Source organism: Melopsittacus undulatus, chromosome 1, assembly GCF_012275295.1.
Source record: "Melopsittacus undulatus isolate bMelUnd1 chromosome 1, bMelUnd1.mat.Z, whole genome shotgun sequence".
Taxonomy (NCBI): Eukaryota; Metazoa; Chordata; class Aves; order Psittaciformes; family Psittaculidae; genus Melopsittacus; species Melopsittacus undulatus.
The window spans coordinates 45065971-45085474 of record NC_047527.1 but is presented as its reverse complement, the minus strand read 5'-3'; the positions used below and the strand labels follow the sequence as shown (position 1 = coordinate 45085474).

The window sequence follows — 19504 nt, the reverse complement described above, 5'->3', positions numbered from 1 at the left end:
GAAGTTGTGGATAGATGCCCCATCCCTGGTAGTGTTCAAGGCCAGATTGAGCGGGGCTTTGAGCAACCTGGTCTAGTGGAAGATGTCTCTGCCCATATCAGGGGCATTGGAAGTAAATAATCTTTAAAATCCCTTCCAACCCAAACCGTACTATGATGCATAACTGCCATATTTCATGATTCAGACCCTGCTCAATTACAGAGTATATTTCACTAGATTTTCAAGCAAGCTAATGATGTGAAAGAGGTCATGTAAAAATTAGCAATACTACCTGTATTAGAGGTCAGATTTTTTGACCTACAATTGTCTGTCTTCCTAGTCCTTATTACATACTTTGTGCATTTCTTTTCGTTTTTAAATAGATAAGTATATGGTTTTAAGTAGATTATGACTTTTAAAAATATTTTAGCACTTAATTTCATTGATGGTGAAAGATAATCCTGTAATGTATTTTCATAGCAATGTTAAAATCTCTTCGGTATTTTATGCCATAATGGAAGACTTGGTAAAAATATAACTGTATATGTAAGTTATTAATCATTATACTAGTATTTTTGTTTTCTTTTATTTCTAGCTGCAATCATGTCATATTAATTCATATTTTATTTATATTCTGACAGATTTGCTGCAATGTTCTTTGGGAACTGATCTTGAGAGACAACCTCTTAGTTATTGGGTATATGCCCAAAAAGCACAGAGGCACTATGCAAAATATTCATGATCATCAGTTAGTAAACAAAAATTCAAAAATAACTGATGGGCCAGAGCAAGATGATGGATAAAACATGTTACTCAGTGAAAAATTATAAAAGCAGGACAAGTGAGTAGTGATACTTCTCCTAGGCATTGCAATAGACTGATTATTTGCTACCTGAGCAGTTCCTGAGCACCGTGTATTCTGTGAACCTACAGATTTTCCTTCCATAAACTTCTCCAGTTTGCCCTTCAACTTGTGCGAACTTGAACTTTCACAAATCCTTTTTGTAAGCAGCACTTAGCCTTAACACATGCTGCATGAAAAAATCACCTCATTTTGTTTCTTTCGAACTAGCCACCTATAGATTCATCTGTCACTACTTCTGCTACTGAGAGACACAATGAACAAGTGATGCCTATTCACCCTTCCCATGCCACTCCCCATTTTTTATGACATCATATATCCCCTCAATTGTCTGTTTTCCAAGCTGCAGTTTCCTAGCCTGTGTCATTGTTCCTCCCATGGAAGTCATGTATACCTTTGATTATCCTTATTGCTCTTCTGTGGACCTGCTACAGCTCTTCCATATATTTTTTTGGAGAATCAGGGCTGCACAGAGCATTCTTTACGTAGGGACATAGCAGCATTCTGATAATCAGAAAAAATATATCTCATTTACTAAAACATTTAATTCTCTCAATTTCCTATTACAAGTCATGATTTTAAGTTCAAGATTGACAGGAATACTGCTTTTGGCATAGCAAATTCAAGTTTGTTTTTAAGTGATACACCTCCAGGCTAGCATATGTTTGCAAGCAAAGTTTGACTATGCTGAAACCAGACAACACAGATCCAGTTCCACCTTTGAATGTTTAGATAATAATGAGTCATGCTAATAGAGACTGTCTAGAACAGTTCAGCTCTAGCTCACTAAAGAATTTATTATAAAATATGTTAAACAGGGACATAGACACAAGTTAGTCATAGATGTTAATTGACCAGAGCAATTCAATGCAAGTGAGATATGTCTTCCTAAAAGTGTCCATGCTTTGATAACAGCCCATCTGGGACCACTTGTCACATGGTATAAAAGATCAACACAAAAGAGCACACCCTGAAAAAGGACACCAGCCTTGTCCCTTTCCCGTATTCTGGTACAATTTATGAATGTAGGCAGGGAATAAACTGGTCTGAATCAGCTCTTTCTGTATTGAAGTGATAGGAGAATTTTAGTCCAATTTTTATTGATCTTCCTGTAAAACATTTTGTTATGCTAGAATGATATTTATATTTCAGACTTTTATTTAAGGAACGGATATTTCTCCTATAAGTTACAACATTCTTTTAAAATATTCATAAGGTTATTCTAAGCGTGGTACTTGAATCAATTTAGTCTGTACATTGCTATCACAGTATCATATGACTTAGCAGTACAGAAAAATTTCAACAGATAAGCACATCTTTCTTGAATAAAACCATTTTTTACTTCTATTTTTAGGGGTGTTTTTACTTTAGAAAATACTGTGTTTCTTGGGTTTCTTACTTGATTGTTTTGAAAAATTAAAGTTATGATAAATTGTTTTTTTTTTTACCATTTTCCCTTAATTATGAATAAATCGTATTTACATCACAAGCTTTAAAATTCATTCAGGGAGTCCAAAGTAAATACATATTTTATGTATTTATTTATTTAAATACATCTTCTATACATTACTTAGAAAATCAAAGCAACAAGAAAAATGTTGTCAATTCAACATTATTGTGGAAAATCTGAATAACGTAATGTAAAGATCCTTGAGGTTCTCATTTCCTATCATATGAATAATTTGAAGTATTTGTGTCTTATCACTTGGCAGGAAATGAATTAATTAAACAACGCAATAGAAGCTCGAATTTCCTTATTTTGGACCTGTGAATTAACCAGACACAACAATCTCAGTATAAGAGACCATATCCTATGACTAAGAAAATGTTACCAAAATTGCACATTTCTTCAAAACTACCTAGAGTTGACTACCAAGTTTTCTGCAAACAAAAGTTTAGTCAAAGATTACTGAAAGACTCTCGAAATTACTCTGAAACTCCAGAATAAATTGTCACTCAGTATTTTTACATGTGTGATGGAGATTTATACATCTCTTATGCAATAGTTTCTTCCTTGCTGAGCAGGTTTGAGCTGCCATGAGTACTCCACCCATGCATATATGAAAGATTAGCAATGAAAAGTATTGTTGAAAAATGTAAGCTAGGAATGAATTAGTAAGTGTATGTCATGCAAGTCCATTTTACTTTGGGATGAAACCAGGGAAAATACTCTGCACTGAATCAGTAAAAAAAGTACTGAATTTTTCCCATGTGCTTTGAGGATGGGCTTAGTATTGTACAAAGTTCTGTAGTTACTTGCACTTCTCTCAGGCATGTCTTGTCTTCCAAGGCAGACATAAGTTTGACTTAATGGATTCAGGATTATGTTTATTTTCCAACTTGCATATGTTACATCTGTTTAGAGGAACATAAATAGCACTGCAGTAAGAGTTGCTGCTGAATGTGGTGCAAGCAGATATTGCAAGATAGGTGAATTGTGCTGGAAAAGCTTGTGATAAAGACAGGACCTATGCAGAAGGTTGTTCCAGGGGAAGAGCTGATAATAGTTGCCAGCTGCATGTGACATATAGGATCAACAAAGAGTGAGGCAGCCTCTACGTGCTGCAAAACCTGAGACATCACCATGAAGGGGACAGGCTGAGAGGGGCTAAAAGGGTGAGTGAGAGTTTACTCAGCACATGTGACTGAATAGGTCTGGACAGGATGTAGATGAATCCTTCGAACCTGTAACTTCCTTGTTAAAGAATGAACAAATTGTGATGAATGTATGGGAGGTACCATGTTGAAATCATGTCTTTTCTTTGCAATCAATGCAGTCTGGCCCAGGAAAGGACTAACCATAATCCAGTTTTATCTAGGGGATGACTAGACATCATCTTTTGAAGTTACCCAGCTGTGTATAATATGTGGGCCAGGAGGATATTTACAATTAAATCTGTAGCACAGAAGCACAGCAGTAATTATATGATATACTGATACTGCACATAGGGCCCATTGCCAAAGTTACATTTCACACAGTCCAGCCACAAACACCCAATAGCAGTAATGTGAATGGTGCCAAAACTGCTACAGAAGAATTTAAGAGAAGAGGTGAAGTGAGGCAGTTAAAGAGCTTCTTCAAAGTTCTGTAGCCTGCAGTGTAGCCCCCACATTTATGCATCTCTGTTCTGTGGTGACAACACTGTGATGTTTACTGAAAGTAAACCAGATCTGATCAGGCTTTTGAACTGCTCTACCCCATGAAGTTGGCCCGTGGGAAACTGATTTTTTTAACAAGAGCTAATGATTTAATGATGTCTTTTATTTATAAAATTTAAATGTTGTTCTAGAAAATATTTAACTTTATTGTGCCCTTTTTTGTTTTCCTCTATTACACTACACTGATCGATGATAACCTGTCTTACTCGGCTATTACTTCCTCAAGAAGAGACCACTTTAGGTAAATAATAAGATTCCTATACTCAGCAATCACACCAATTTATATGAAACTAAATAGAAGACCTTTCCCGCCTTCTGGTTGATATAAATAGTGCACAATCTGTAATAAAGCTTTTAGTCAAATGAGGTTCAACTTGCCCTCTCATTAGATAGGAGCACTTGATCATTTACTCTTTCTTTACTTTGTGATCTGTGCTGACTAAACCCTTGAGACTCCATGGGCACTGAGCCCTCTGTTCTGTTCTTTTATTTATAATCTCCATGAGAGTACCTCCCACATCAGGACATGCTCCATCACTGGAGAACTCTGAACAGCAAGACCCTGGGACTTGACTCTGCAGCACTGCAGTCCGTGTGGGTTTGGCTGCTGGCTTCAGCACTGTTAGGAACAATCCCTAACCACCAGAAGTAAGCTCATGTAACACAATGTCCTGGGTTTAGCAGTAGCTGTCATTTTTCTCCTTCTTAGTAGCTGGTGCAGTGCTGTGGTTTTGACTTTCAGCCTGGGAACAGTGATGATAACACCGACGTTTTTAGTTGCTGCTCAAATGTTTAGTCTGACCAAGGACTTTCTGAGTCTCATGTTCTGCCAGGGAGGAGGGGAAGCCGGGAGGAAGCAGAGACAGGACACCTGACCCAAACTGACCAAAGAGGTATTCCATACCACAGCACGTCATGCTCAGGATATAAACTGAGAGTTACCCAGAAGGGCTAGTTCACTGCTCGGTTGGCTGGTGGTATTGTCTTCTCTTCCCTTGTTATTTCCCTTATCATTATTATTATTATTGGTAGTAGCAGTAGTGGTTTGTGTTATACCTTAGTTACTGGACTGTTCATATCTAAACCCATGGGAGTTACATTCTTTCGATTCTCCTCCCCATCCCTCCTGAAGCAGGGGAAGAAAAGGTGGAGGGGAGGGGGTGGGGAGCTAGAACTGCATGGCTGATTTATGACTGAGCTTAAAGCACGACACACAAGTTATATAAAAGGTGCTAATATTCATTTTATGCCATTTTACTAGCAATAGACCACACACTCCTTAAATTCAATGCCAAATCTTCCTGTAGCTTGTAAGGACAAAGCTTAAGATCCTATGTGAGGATCCTGAAGAACCAGGAAGCGTCTTAAACTGACTACTCAGCAGTACTCAGGAAGAAAATTTTGCAGTTAATCCATGGCTGTAAAGAGGATTAAGAAGCCATCTATATGCTATTTGAAGGTCCTATTCAATTTAGATGCTTAAAACAGTCCTTTCTTGTAAAACATGGGAACGTTAAGTTTAATCCAACTGTCTATACTACTCAAGCTGTAGTACGTACTCTATTTATGAGGCATATGCATTTAAATTCACCTTCTGCTTCCTTTCCACCCTGCTCATGGGAGTGCCTAAGGTTGTCAGGTATTAACTGTCTGCAGAGAGAAGGCTGCAGAAGCCTGTTGGTTTTCCCAATAGGCTGGGAGTTGGGAGACTTGGCTTTGAATCCCAGTTTCAAATACAACATAACATATATAATGTTTGCTGGTAAAAGAACACTACCCAGTCCTCCTCCAAATCCATGTTTTGTGTACCAAGAAATCTCTTATAGAGACTTCAAATAGAATCCCCCCCCCAGGAACTGCCCCATGGTTTCTCAGTGCTGGATCTTGTGCTAATAACTTGCTTTTTCCATATTCAGCCTAGCTTTCCTCAAATCCCAGTGACAGTAGTGGGAAAGTAAACAAGTTTTCATCACATATATTGTTAAATTTGAAACACTGTAGGTTAAATTCTTTAAAAATATTGCCCTATACACAATCATTTATTTTTCCTAAGTGATTTCTAGCACCCTGTAGCTATCAAGGCTCACAAACTGCTGGATAAACACAGGCCTCAGCTGGAGTGCTTATGGTGTAATCCAAACCATGGTGTGGCTAAACAATCTGAAAAACAAAAAAGCAAAGGCACATCTACACTGTTTCTGCTATTTGACTTAGCACTTTGGGTCCAATGGAAGGTGGTGAGCAAGAGAAGAGAACGGAAAGGACAATGACAACAATAAAAATCTGCTCCTATTGTTGTTTTGATAGCTCTCACACAGCTCATTGTGACCTAATGCTTCTAAAAGTTTGCAACCTCTGAATCTTCTTTTGTTTTCTATTCCATCATGTCTTTATGGGAAGGTAGATCTCTCCTTAGAGGAAAAGCCTACACTGATTACAGCCCACGTGTTAGCTGAGACACTATCCAGGACTTCTGAAATTACTGTCTAAACCCTAGGGATCTTCCTTTGCAGAGAAGATCCTTCCAGCATGTCTCCCCATACCTCCAGGGGAACTTAGGCCTGCCTTAGCAATTAATGTACACAGGATGTATGGAAATATGTGCCTTTTTAACCTTAGGCCCTCCAGTGCATGATGTAATAAATGCCATGAGAGGGATGGATGGATTTGTCTACATTGAAACTTGGAATTGACCCTGAAGGGTGGATTTCACTCGGGCCAAGCCACATGAAACTGCCTTTCCTGTCTCTGTCATATCTAGAAAGCAGTCTTGTCTGCTCTTCTCTATTTCTATGGAAAACAGAAACAGAAGTGGGTATATGTATAGAAGAGAAATGAGTAAAGAAGTCTGGGAAATGAAGTGATGGATTGCTGAAGGCAGATTTCATACGTTTCAGGTATATCCTTGCAGTGATTTCTATGAGCCTTGTAGGATACAGCTGCACAAGGACAACAGACACTAAGATTCATTGGTGCTTCTAAGCTCAGAGTGGGTGGTTGAGTGAGAGGGAGGAGAACAAGCTAATAGTTTTTATTAATGCGGATACATATAGCAAATCTGTATTTGGGAATTGACCCAAGTGTCAGTAAAATTTTTTTCTGATTGAATTATGGAATATCTTAGGAAGAATTTATTTTTTGTTGTCTCCTCTTTCTGTCCATTGATCAACTATTTCTTAATAAATTTTAAGCATCTACAAATATTTGGTACTATTTAGTATGTTTTTGTGGTCAGTTTTCATTCAGCTGAATCTGGAATTGGTATGCTCAGTATTAATACTTTTAGATGAAGATTTGCATTCTGGTTACACTGGAAGTTTACTTACACCTACAGCCAGAAAAAGATGTATGGAAATAATTGACACTATAGGTACATACGCAGGATTTCCAAAGCCTCTACCACTTGTTGTCTCCACTGGCAGTAGCTTCATTCCTCCTTCATTATGTTACTACCAGTAAAGACCCAATGGCACCTACAAGTCTGATGTGAGGAATGACTCTAATGCCACTGAACTTTTGTCATACCTGTGCCTCCAGCTGTCGTTTCCCAGACTGGTAATGTGGATCCAGGGATAGCTTTAGGCTTAGGCAAAACAGGAAACCATTTAGGTCAGTAGGATGCTGGGTAATATAGTGCCAGTGGAGACACTGCTGCAGCAGCATCTTTGCATGGGTGACAGAGGAAGGGCACCAGGTTTTCCAACTGCTGTTGGTATGGCTCGAGTTGCCAATCCCTGCCTCTTGCTTGGAACATTTCATATTGCTGCTCCAGATGACCTGATGATAGCTCAAAAGGAGAACACTTGCCTGTCTCTTTTTCCCAGGAACCATTAAGCCTTAACTCCTGAAATCCAGGATCCTTTTCCAGCTTTTCTCCCGGTAAGAAAGAGAAATCAAGACTCCAACAAAATATATTATTTACGGGTATATCAGAAATATTGAAAAATTCACTCTGTAGAGAAATACTGGATAGCAATTCAGAACCAGTTAGAAGATCATGTGCCATTTATGGAGGGTGCCAGTAATTAACAAAAGGCCTGTAAAGGGATGGTAAGAAGAACTGCAGAAGTATATCTACAACTGACTCAGTGGATGAAGTATACTATAGGAAAGTTCTTTCATTGTATGGTAGGGTCTTTTTACCTTTAAAGTCCTTTTTGTACTGTTAGACAAACAGGAGGCCAAGAGCCTGGTAATCTTCACCAGGACTTGGTAGAGAAGGTGCAGCAGATAGAAATATTCATTGATACATGAAAGACAATAAACAGTGCCTTGTGCATGCAACTGAGATGACAAAAGACATACCAGTTAAATTGTTTCAGTGGATGTAAAGCTCTTGGCCACACAGGGAGAAAACTGATAGTATTGAGATCAAAATGCTTTTGATTATTACTATTGCCAAATAAAATTTGTCCTTCACAGAAAGAAGTCTATGGGGAGGTATGTTGAAAACCAACCAATGTCTCATGTTTGATGAGCAAAGAACACAGTGTCAGAAATAATCTTTGGTTTTAATTCTTTACAGATCTTAACAATACAAAAGTGAGACCCTATGTACTTACTACCAAATGGTTTACCCTATATCATATAGGCTGTATTGCACATTATTTACTTAGTATATTCTACATATAATTAAAAAAAAGTATGTTTTCATGTGTTTGAAATGTTTGACTTTAAATATACTTGTCCTAAATATCCTTTACTTTTTCACACCTGAAATAAATATAACTCTAAGGAAATAACGTAAGTTGCTATAGAATGAACAACAAAGTTGTCATAAAAAAAAAGCTTTTGCTAATGATACTTTAAAAAATATCTGGAATTACTGGGCTATTTAATTTTAAATAAAAGAACATTTGTCTTTTTTTTCCCTCACCTGTTCTATGGAAAATAAATATTTCTGAACATATATAAATATTTAGAAGAATGTACATTACAGAATTAGCTGAAGATTTATTTAAGCCTTTCCTCAGTTGTGAATGAAACCTGATTTACAGAGAATTGTTGTTTGTTCAAAGCTAGGGAAAACATGATGATGCCCTTGAAAATAATCACACTGTAAGTAAAAGAAGTGGGAAAAGCAAACAGAGTTTTTATATTAGTGTCAAGCCATAAGTTTAATAAAGTTCATTTTAATAGAGAATGAGCTTGTATCTGTTTCTTACATGGAAAGCTGCCAGTCTACAGTAGGATGGATTAAAGCAATGCTTTAAAGAAAAAATTAAGTGAACTCACTGAATTTATTACAAAATAAAATTTGAAATAAATTAAAATAAATAGTTGAGGTCAAAATATTAAAGAAATTATAACACTGACCTGCAAATAATAGACCAATTTGCAATTATCTCCCCTTGTGCCAGTCTGCTTGATAGTCAAAACCACATGTGCCTGTGAATGTGTTTATGAGAAAACAGTGTGTCCCAATATTATCTTTCAATGGAGCAATAGCAGGTAATTTTACTCCTTTGCCATGAATTGTACCATGGAAGTTTTCATTCCATATATCTAATCTTTACAATTTTTCTATTCCATTCACTGCCTCTGCTTCCCATTTAATCCTTGCAGTCTCTCCACAGTCACTTAACAGGGTACGTTTGATGAAATTTTGCATCCACTATACCTCTTAGAAGGCTTTGAAGTGTATGGGGTAGTCTTCTAGCTCTTATCAGAGCTTCTTCACAGTCAAGGCCATATATCCTTACAGGAGGACCTTGTCACTTTTGTTCTTTCCCTGGCTTATTTGGGTTTCCTTGTGTTTTTATATGCAAACAGAAAGACAAATGCCTCAGCCCTTGTTCTGGACCCTATTTGTTCAGCTTGGGTGGTTACAGTGTGATGCTTGCATCACCAGTGCCATTGGAGTAGCTGCAGGACCATGAAAACACAGGAGCTTGCCCACCACATCAGGGTCAAGCACTTGCTAAATGTTTGTGTTTTCTTGTTTTGGGAGAGTTTTATTGTTTCTAATATCAGTAAATTACTTTGGAACTTGAATAGCTTACTGTTAGGTTTTATGGGTAGATCACAGAAAGGTCACTAACTCACAGCTATTTGTATAATAAGTGTATACACAGGAAGGGCAAAGAGGCATAAAATAGTGTGAGCAAATGAAGCCATGAGCAGGCACAGGAAGATGCATGTGTATCACAGTGGGTTTTATTGGAAAAGAAGCAGAGGGCACAGGGGTGATAAACATCAAGAAATACTGCATGTTTTTTCACTTGTGTGTTCCGAGATGAATTATCACTAGATCAGGTTGGTTTGTTTGTTTCATTTTTATACCCAAGCAGACAAAATAAAAAGGGCAACTATGTTGGACAAAGAAAAAATGGTTAAAAATGCCAAGTTAATGCACTGTTCACAAAGAGAGAATGAAAGTACTCCTAAGGACAGACATTGCTTCTGCACATAGTCATGCTGATAATTGTGATACTGATTGGTGGGCAGCCATTAAACTCAATATGAAGTTACTTACTGTTTTGTGGCTTTGCTCATAAACAGCATCTTTGCCATCAAAACTTCCTTAAAACATCTCACAGGGCAGGAATGTCTGTAAGCCATTTCTATAGGCAAGGAAACCAAGGTACAGAGCTATGGAGTGGTTTGTCCAAGGATGTGGGCTTTGCTGGAAGGTCCCAGAAAAAGATTCACATCATCTAGGTGCTAGTACAGCCTTTGACCCTTGGCTGATGTATCTTTATTAAAACACTGGATCATGATTAACTTAAGCCAGACGATTGACTGTATTTCATATTGCAATCATTATGAAAACTTAATATTCAAAGAGTGCCACAGAGAGAAACCCCACTGTAGAGTTTGCTGGGGAGTTTGGAACATTAGCTGGGTTGCTGAAGAAAGCCTTTAAAAAAAGTAGCATCACGGAAATAAGCATCCCTTTCGTGGCTTACTTCTCCAGCCAGTGTTGTCACTTCAGGAAATGCTATCCTTCCTCCTGGGATCATCCTATCTCAGGGATGGTCAGGCATGTCCCTTTCGTGGCCTTCCAGTACCTAAAGGGAGACTACAAGAAAGCTGGAGAGGGACTTTTTACAAGGGAATGTAGGGATAGGACAAGGGGGAATAGTTCCAAACTGAAAGAGCATAGATTAGGAAGAAATTCTTTACTGTGAGGTTGTCCAGAGAAGCTGTGGCTGCCCCATCCCTTGCAGTGCTCAAGAACAGCTTGGAAGAGGCTTTGAGCAACCTGGTCTAGTGGAAGGTGTCCCTGTCCATGGCAGGGGAGTTGGAACTAGGTGATTTTCAATGACCCTTCCAACCCAGACCATTCTGTGGTTCTATGATTCTGTGATTCTATGTATAGATATGTGCTATTCATATGGAATGATTTACAACTATTATTACAAGAATATCACTGATGTAAGATACTGACTGAATTTTATTTTAATATTCTTACAGTATTAGGCCAGTAATGGTAGGAACAGCAGAAAGTCACCTTCTCCTCATGGGATATTAAATTTAAAGTGGAGTCTATAATGTAATGTCTGTGGGTTTCATTGGGTGACCCACAAATACAAAGACAGAATCCTTAAAATATGTTAAGAACAGTTATGTTTATCTTCTAGCTAAGTGGGAATTAAAAGGTTGTGTGTGAATACATTATTCTTTTCCTTTGTTGAGATGTGACTTTTGATCTTCAGTAACTACTCCCACATGAACAGCAGAGTGCAAACATGGTGCAAGCATGGATGGTGTAAAGTTTTTCCCTCCTACTGCTTTGATGCATGTAAAGCCCCTTATTTGCCTGCACAAATATTTTTTGCATGTTTCATGCATTTGCTCTGGCATGTATTTTGCATATTTTCGGTAGCAATTTGGCTCCTTGCCCTTATGCTTCAGCGAGAATATTCAGGGTTTATTTAGGCAAGGTAAACAGATGGAAAACTACAAATCTCAAAACATTTTATACTGAGTTGCTATGAATGGTCCTAGGGGGTTCCCTGGGCTCCTCAGCATCTGTTTGGCTGAGTAGACTTCAGGGCCTTACTGTGGTCACCTGCTGGAGTCTTGCCTGTTTCAGACATGGTTATGGGACTTCCCAAGCCAGCCAGATCAAGTTGGACCCAGTTCCTGAATTCCTATTCTTTCTTACAGTCTCAATCTCGACAGCTTTCAAGCTCAGCTTTCCAAGGACTATCTTGATTTGAGTCACATAGGTATATTTTTGGCAAGGGTTCAAAACTTCATCAATCTTAATCAAGCATGAGGAAGAGCTACAATACCTCATCAATCTTTATCAAGCATGAGAAACCCCTAAATATCCAGGCAAAATAACAGACAGCTGTGTGTGCCTTCCTGCTTTGGCTGATTGCTAGGCAGTCACGTAGGTCCAAGGGATACAAAACCACTTATCTCTGTTACACATTTTTCCCAACACACAAAGCCCACTTTCATTCCATCAGCAGACCTTATGCTCTTCCTCAGTTACCAGTGAGACAGCATCAACGTAATCATTGCCTATTTCTTTTACAATAACATTCCAGCATCAGTCTTCTCAGAAATGTCCCCCAGGTAAATGCATTTAGTTTGCTCCTCTTTTCTAGGATTCAAACTAGAGAAATACAAAAGCCAATTCAGTAAAGGCAGCCTTTATTGGCTTCTTACAAATAAAAACATCAGTGGAGTGTAAAGTAAAAATAATTTCCCCTGAGGAGAACTATAGACAAAGGAGCCACACGTGAGCCTGATAGTCATGGTGCTTAAGGTAATTTTAGAAAACAATTAGACAGGCACAACACTCAAACATGAGAAGAATGGGATCATTTTTATAAAATTGTCAAATACATGAAATGCAAACGATGCTTCAATTTTAATCTAATTAACAGGAGGAGTTTTATTGGGAGCGCAGGTTTATCTTAATTCCAGTGAAAAAAAAGCATTATGTCAGTTTTACTTTGAAAGACACTCCCTAATTTATCATACCATAACCAAATTAAGCTTGAGAACTACTAATCAGTATGTGTCTATTATACAGCAAAGCATTAGCCTTAGCATGTACAATGCCTTCGGCATTCAACAGAGCATATACTGGAAATAAGAATTCCTTTGTCATTTGGCCAGGGAAGCAATTATCTTCATAGTTCACGATTTGTATAATAATCAGTTAAAATAAGGTGTGTCATTTGCAGAAGCTCATGAAAAAATTAACATTCCAGTTGTTATTTAACAGCTTTGATTTCTTAAATACTTGCAAATTTCCTGAAAACACTATGTATCCATATAACCCAGTTTCTCTTTCTGCGTACTTCTTTTCCATCCTCTCCCCTCCAAAATACATAGCTTTAAAAGAAACCTATAAATATCCAGTCACATTAGGTCTATAAAGTTCCTTATAATCTGTTTTTCTCTCTCTCTAATTCCACGTATGCACAGGTGAACTACAAATGTTCACATGTTTATGCACAACATCTTCTCCTTGCTGCTATTTCCATACTACGTGACAAACAGGTCAAATCTCTGAGCCAGTTATGACTAGTGAGCTCTAGCTCGCATTTGGGTACCCTCTGGAGGCACTGTGTCCCTGACAGAGTTCTCTGCTGCCTCTTCCTCTTCCTCCTTTCACTTTTTCCAGAGGAAGAAGTGATACATGCGCTGTGGACACCACCTCTAGCACATTGAATCATCTTAATATGCTGTTTATTTAGAGTTAATTTACACTAAATAAGGTATAAACTATTATGAACACTGTTTATTTAGTGTTTACTTAATCCCCACCTAAGTGAGTGGATTTACCGGGCATGCAAGCTATGAGAGTCCACACGTACCAGAGCCCAAGGTCAGATAGCTTATGCCTAATTTTCTTACGTAGCATGTGCTACAAATTAGACTAGGCTTTTGCTATCAGATAATTGCAAAAAGAGGCTTCACTAATCGTATGACATCAAGTGACAAAAGACTACTCCCATATACTTTTTTCAGTGTCTTTGTTTTACTGAACAGAAAAATACAAGTAACATAGAGTAACTAATAGTTTGTGATCATATTTCAGACTGCCACTCTTGTTTTCTTCACAAGACTTTGCATTTTAAACACTGGGGCTTGCAAGTGGTCATCAAACTCTGTATTAACAGCCTGCATTATAGCTAGGAGACCTCCTGATTACTCTGCTTAAAAACATCTTGAGCATCACATCACTCGAAAGTCTCAGATCACACACAAGACACAAAATCAAGTTAATGATACCACAGTGAAGTGTTTAAAGTTATTATTTACTTTAAATAACATTATTTCTCTGATTTCATCTAAACAAGACATGGTTTGTTAGGATGAAGATGAATCCCCGCTCTGATGGATCAAGCCAGTCTCATGCACCTGCTCCTAAGATCCCAGGTTGCTTCTACTTCCTCCTCCAAGCTGCTGTCACTTACAAAAGTTGTTCTGATAATATCACAGAGTGTTTTTGAACTTTTTGTTTTCTGTAGGACATCAAGAAAGCTGTACTTTTGCCAAAAGTCCAGCTGTAACATAGTGAGGAGAGCATGAACATAAACACATAATGTAAAAATGGCAGGAAGAATTAAGTTGCTTATATTATTATTATTTGAATTCTTCTACATCATACTGTTGAACTGAAAAAAAAGAACTTAAAGATATATTAGCCTGCTTAGAAAGCACAATCCAAAGTACAGCAATACAATATTTTTCTAATTGCACAAGTCATAGGTAGGAACTGAGGAAGAAATTAAATCAGAAGTGTAAAGGAAGGGAAGTGATCTTTGTGACCTTCTAATCAAATAAATAAATATAGCCAAGATCATACACAAACTAAACAAAAGGTAGAATTACACCTGGAATCAGAACTATCTGAAAAAGTATTATTTATTACAACTTTATTTTTACTCTTATAAAAAAGTCATAGAAAGCTTTATCACTGCTATCAAAAGTAGTAAATGCTTTGACAATTTGACATAGATTCCATCTTCCTGAAAGGTTGAATCCTGTGAAGCCACAAAACACAGAAACGGTTTCTGTTTACTTATTCATGGGAGTTATAACCACCTAATAAAATTAATTGTCTAAAATACTGTTTTTACAGGGGGAAAGAGGATACTTACCTTAAAGAGGAAGCCGGTCGGTGATGGCCTGTGGCCATTAGCAGAGCATTCTGACTAGTGACCCAATCAGCCTCTTTCTGTACAGGAATAATCCTTAATAAGTAGATGCAATATTTTATGGCAGGTGTTTTACAGTGGACTAAACACAGCATTAAAAACCAAGACTTTCTGATCCCAGTAAGAGCTCACATAAACATATATATTTCTTTTTCCTCCAACAAAGTATCTGCATCCCAAAACATGTATAATGACACCTTCTATATGAAGGTATTTTATTGATTTGTTGGTGTTTAAAATATTGCTGGAATATAAAAGGTTCTTCAGATGCCTTTTAGTGTGAAATCATTACTTATTCCTGAGTTAAAGTGAAATTGTATTGTCTTCCAGGTGAATTTTTACAGTGTAAGAATCTAAGCTTTTATTGTTAAAATCAAATATTCCTGCAAATTGACTGCTTAGATTATTTACATCCTGAAAACTCTGTATGTGACAAATTCTGATATTTTCAGTACTATCAAGACATTTCTAACAGGTAGATATAGAAATACCAGGGCAGAGAGGAGAAAAAAACCCGTGTATTTCAAATGAGAGCAAGGGCAGTCTGAACCAGGGCCCCACAATCTTGACTGCTAGGAAAACATAGCTTGTTTTAAAAAAATATTGGTAAACATTTTATTAAATGGGTTGCTACTACTGAGAAATAACGTCTATGTTTTCTATTGAGTTCTTGCTCAAATAATTGACTGAAGCTCCTGAGTAGTCCAGCTGTGCCATTGAAAAGAAATCTAGAAGAAAACATTGAACAGATTCAGAGCACTGTCACAGAAACAGGGTTCTCTCTACTTATTTAGCTTTAACTTGGTGCTCAGGACAGAGATATTGTCTCTGTAAAACTGCAGTGGTTTTTGTTTGCTAATCATCCTTCTAGCTATGACAAGGATACATGGTTGCAATAAATCTTTTGCCTTTTTTTTGGGACACTGGAGCAGTCTTGGTCACAGTTGACTCAAGAAAACAAAGGTAGAGGCTATCTTTAAAAGTACTTTTTTAATCTATGATGCTGGTACATTCTTAAATTACTTATTTTTGTTGTATGCAGTATAATGTTTCACATATTTTGGTCATGTTCAGAATAAATGCTTTTAGTAGGTTTGCTCTTTATGGAATTAAGAATTTTGTCAGTCTTTACAGCAGTGTGCTTTTGCCTATTCGCTGAAATGGGTTTTAATTAGAGCTCAGAATGAGCTCAGGGTCTTGGCAACTCCTATCTGCTTCTGGGACAGAAAACTACATTCACGTGTAATCTGCATTTGGTCAAATATCTCATAAAATCTGCAGAATTGTTTTGGATGCTGTAGTGTGTCATACAAAATAGCTGAGCTTAGGTAGTGTCTTCTCTAAAATGTCTACCAGCCAAAAGATAAACCTGCTAGACAGCTCTCTGGGGTGGGGACTTTTTGTGAATAATTAGCCTTGAGCAATGAAACTCCAGAGCCACACCTGGGTTGAATCTTTGATCTGTCTTTATGCAGCTAGAACTAAGTTACAGAGTTTATGCACTATCTTGATGTTGAGGGTGATAAAATCTTCACTCTTGCATACATACTGCCACAAATATATATTTGTGTGCATACACATCTCTCCTATATATATATGTATACACAAGCGTACATATGGTAAAATGGATGTTAAGGCTCACGATTTGATTATGTTCTGCATTGTTCATTCTGGTGTGGTTTAGTCACTTTAAGGTTTTGTTATTTTTTCTTTCTTTTACATAAAAGGTGAAACTCAATGACACATTGTTTCTTGATGGCATCAGAACAGTATCTACAGCAATCAGTGTGCTGACAGAGCAGAATCTTTACCTGACCTATTTAGTAGTTACACTTGTCAAACACTGTAAAATGAAATTAATCTTTTACAATGTGCATGTTTGTTTACTTTTCTTACACATAACAGCCAATTTTTTAGACAATATTATTAAATAATAGAAAATGTGAAACAGTCACATCTATGTGATCTTCCTGCAATATGGTCTTTACTGGACAAGTCTACAAGAAATGTTAGCCAAATGATTATTACTTTGTCCTCCATTTTAATCCTTGATGCAATTCCAGCTCGACCTGGGGCCTTGGGCAAATCCCCGAACTTCTCTGTCTCTTATTCATGCAATAAGAATTATAATAATACAGAATTAATTGGTTATTTGCTTGCCATTTTGAAGAGAGTTAGCTACATTCGTTTCTTGTTTATACCAATGTAGTATTCCAAGTGAATGAATTTGTGACTGTGTAGTTTCTACTCTCATGATTAATGTTGTAAATCTCCTCTGTCATTAAGTTCTGCAAATACACGTGGGAAATGCCAATATAGTTATGAAAATTGTCAAGAATAAAAGACTGCTTCTTTTACCCTGTGCAGCAATAACTGCTTCTGATCAAGAAAAAAATAAATAATTTCATGCCGATTATGTATTAAAGCTCTAAGATGATTAGAAAAACTCTCATACAAAATTAGTAGAAACATGGTCTCCTTACCCACTGAACTGAGAATTTCACCAGACTATTGTGTATTCAGTTAATAAAATAGTCCCAGCACATTGTTGTAAATGCTAACTTTTTGCTTTCTCTAGTTCTTCAGAAACATCGACATTTATCTGTATGGCTGGGCTGCTGAACTTGCTTCAGTCACACTCCTCACATGAATATTAAGATTCACTGAACTGATGTGGTTGATGCCACTAAGAATTGACCATCTGATTAGTGGATAAATCATCAGACAAGTATCTGTAAGCTGTAAATCTTTTGTATTTTTTAGAGTGTTGAGGAAGTCAGGATAATTTGCACACCCAAAGAGAAATTCAAGATGAGGGCACTTTAATTTCATTTTGGTTTAAATATTGGCATATTAAAACAGCAACATTTTTTAACATTCTGATTTTTTTAACTTAAACTTTTAAAAAGAAAGTATTTATGAGCTAGATTAATTTAGAATAATAAATATCCTTTCCCTTCTATGTTATGCAGAAGTTTTGGTGAAATAAGTGCTTTGTAGACAGGTAGAAACAGCCTTTTAGTAACACTTTCTGAACATTTTGTAATGACCGTATTATAATGCATCTGACAAAAATACACTGATCTTTTTCCTTACAGACAAAAAAAAGTCACATATACTCCTATTTCCCAATATAACTCATGAATATGCACATATTTCTCTTCATGTAAGCTTTTATGGAGCTGTATCAGAAACACAACATAGTTTATTCTCTAATGTCAACAACAGGGAGTTGCATGCTAGGCTTCGACTAAATGTCTAAAAAGGGATTAAAAAGAAATGTTGCTTAAATCAAATTTCACCTTTGTTTAATGGATCATTTTAAATTAATTCAATTGTTTTGTCCATTTGTATCTAAAAATTTCTAAGGACAGAATCCCTGTTATTCTAATCCTATAGGTGCCAGGAGGCTCTGAGTAGAAGACCTTCCATATTTTCAAATTGCAAAAAAAAGGCTGTAAATCCTCCTTCCCTTTGAACCCTTCCCAAGGGTTCAAATTGTTGAACCCTTTGTTCAACAATGATGGTTCCACCATGCAGATTCCCAGACGTGGGACTTGCCCAGAAGAAGTGGAGCCAGGGGGACATCCAAGGTAGGGGGCAATCCCCAACTCCCTCCACAACAGAGAATCCTGCACGACTTTGCAGCTCCAGCAGCACAATACTTGCACACTGTCATCATACGGACTTGCTTTTGTGCTCAGACTCGTGGCTAGTTCTCTGAGAAAATCCATCAAACCTGAATGAGGTTTCAGTCAAAACCTCAAATAACATTTGCAAACAATGTTTACAGTGCTGTGGTTTCAACTTCAGGCTAAGAAAACAAATATTTAATGGGCAATAAACTTTTCAAGAGACTTGAAAAGTAGGAGAATGTGGTTTTGCTTGACTACAAGCTGTCTCTCATGCTGAGACTGCAAGTAACATGTTCACTATGCAGTTTCTTTGTAAGACCCACGCAAAATGCTTTTGGTAATGTTACAAAATCCATGTCAGTTAGCATTTTAGTTCAGGGTTCATTTATTCAAGACCTGTAAAACTTTTTCTAAAAGGGCTGTGCAACTGAATGGGAGGACCAATTGATTTTTCCAGTATATAACTCAGAGGTAGTGTGCTACCCAGTCTCCTCATTAGCCCTATTTCCAACCCCATTGCACAGCTCTTATAGTCCTGTTCCTGCTGTGGGTGCAGCACGCTTCCCTATTTCTCAAGTACAGTTTTCAAAAGCCATGACTCCAGCATGAACTTTTCTCTTGCATTCCTGATGAATTGCTATTTATTTTTTGATCTTCCTCCCTCATTTGCCCTGTTCTGCTAAATCCCAGCCCATATTAACAATTTGACTTTAATATGACACATGGTCTAGTGCAAATCC

General features: G+C 37.3%; 2 long non-coding RNA genes across 3 annotated transcripts in view; one reads left to right on the top strand and one right to left on the bottom strand.

Moving 5' to 3' along the window:
* The window catches only part of LOC115947232 (uncharacterized), a 76205-nt gene that overhangs the window by 20846 nt on the left and 35855 nt on the right, over nt 1-19504 (bottom strand). The window contains exon 2 of one of the 2 annotated variants that reach the window (XR_004549544.1): nt 15073-15149. The exons of the other annotated variant lie outside the window; for it this stretch is intronic. This is a non-coding gene — a long non-coding RNA (uncharacterized lncRNA). The remainder of the gene's footprint in view (nt 1-15072; nt 15150-19504) is intronic. 2 annotated transcript variants of the gene reach the window in all.
* On the top strand, nt 7653-18994 carry LOC115947233 (uncharacterized). The gene is made up of 3 exons (XR_004081176.2): nt 7653-7879; nt 17708-17863; nt 18529-18994. It is a non-coding gene; the product is annotated as an uncharacterized lncRNA (long non-coding RNA).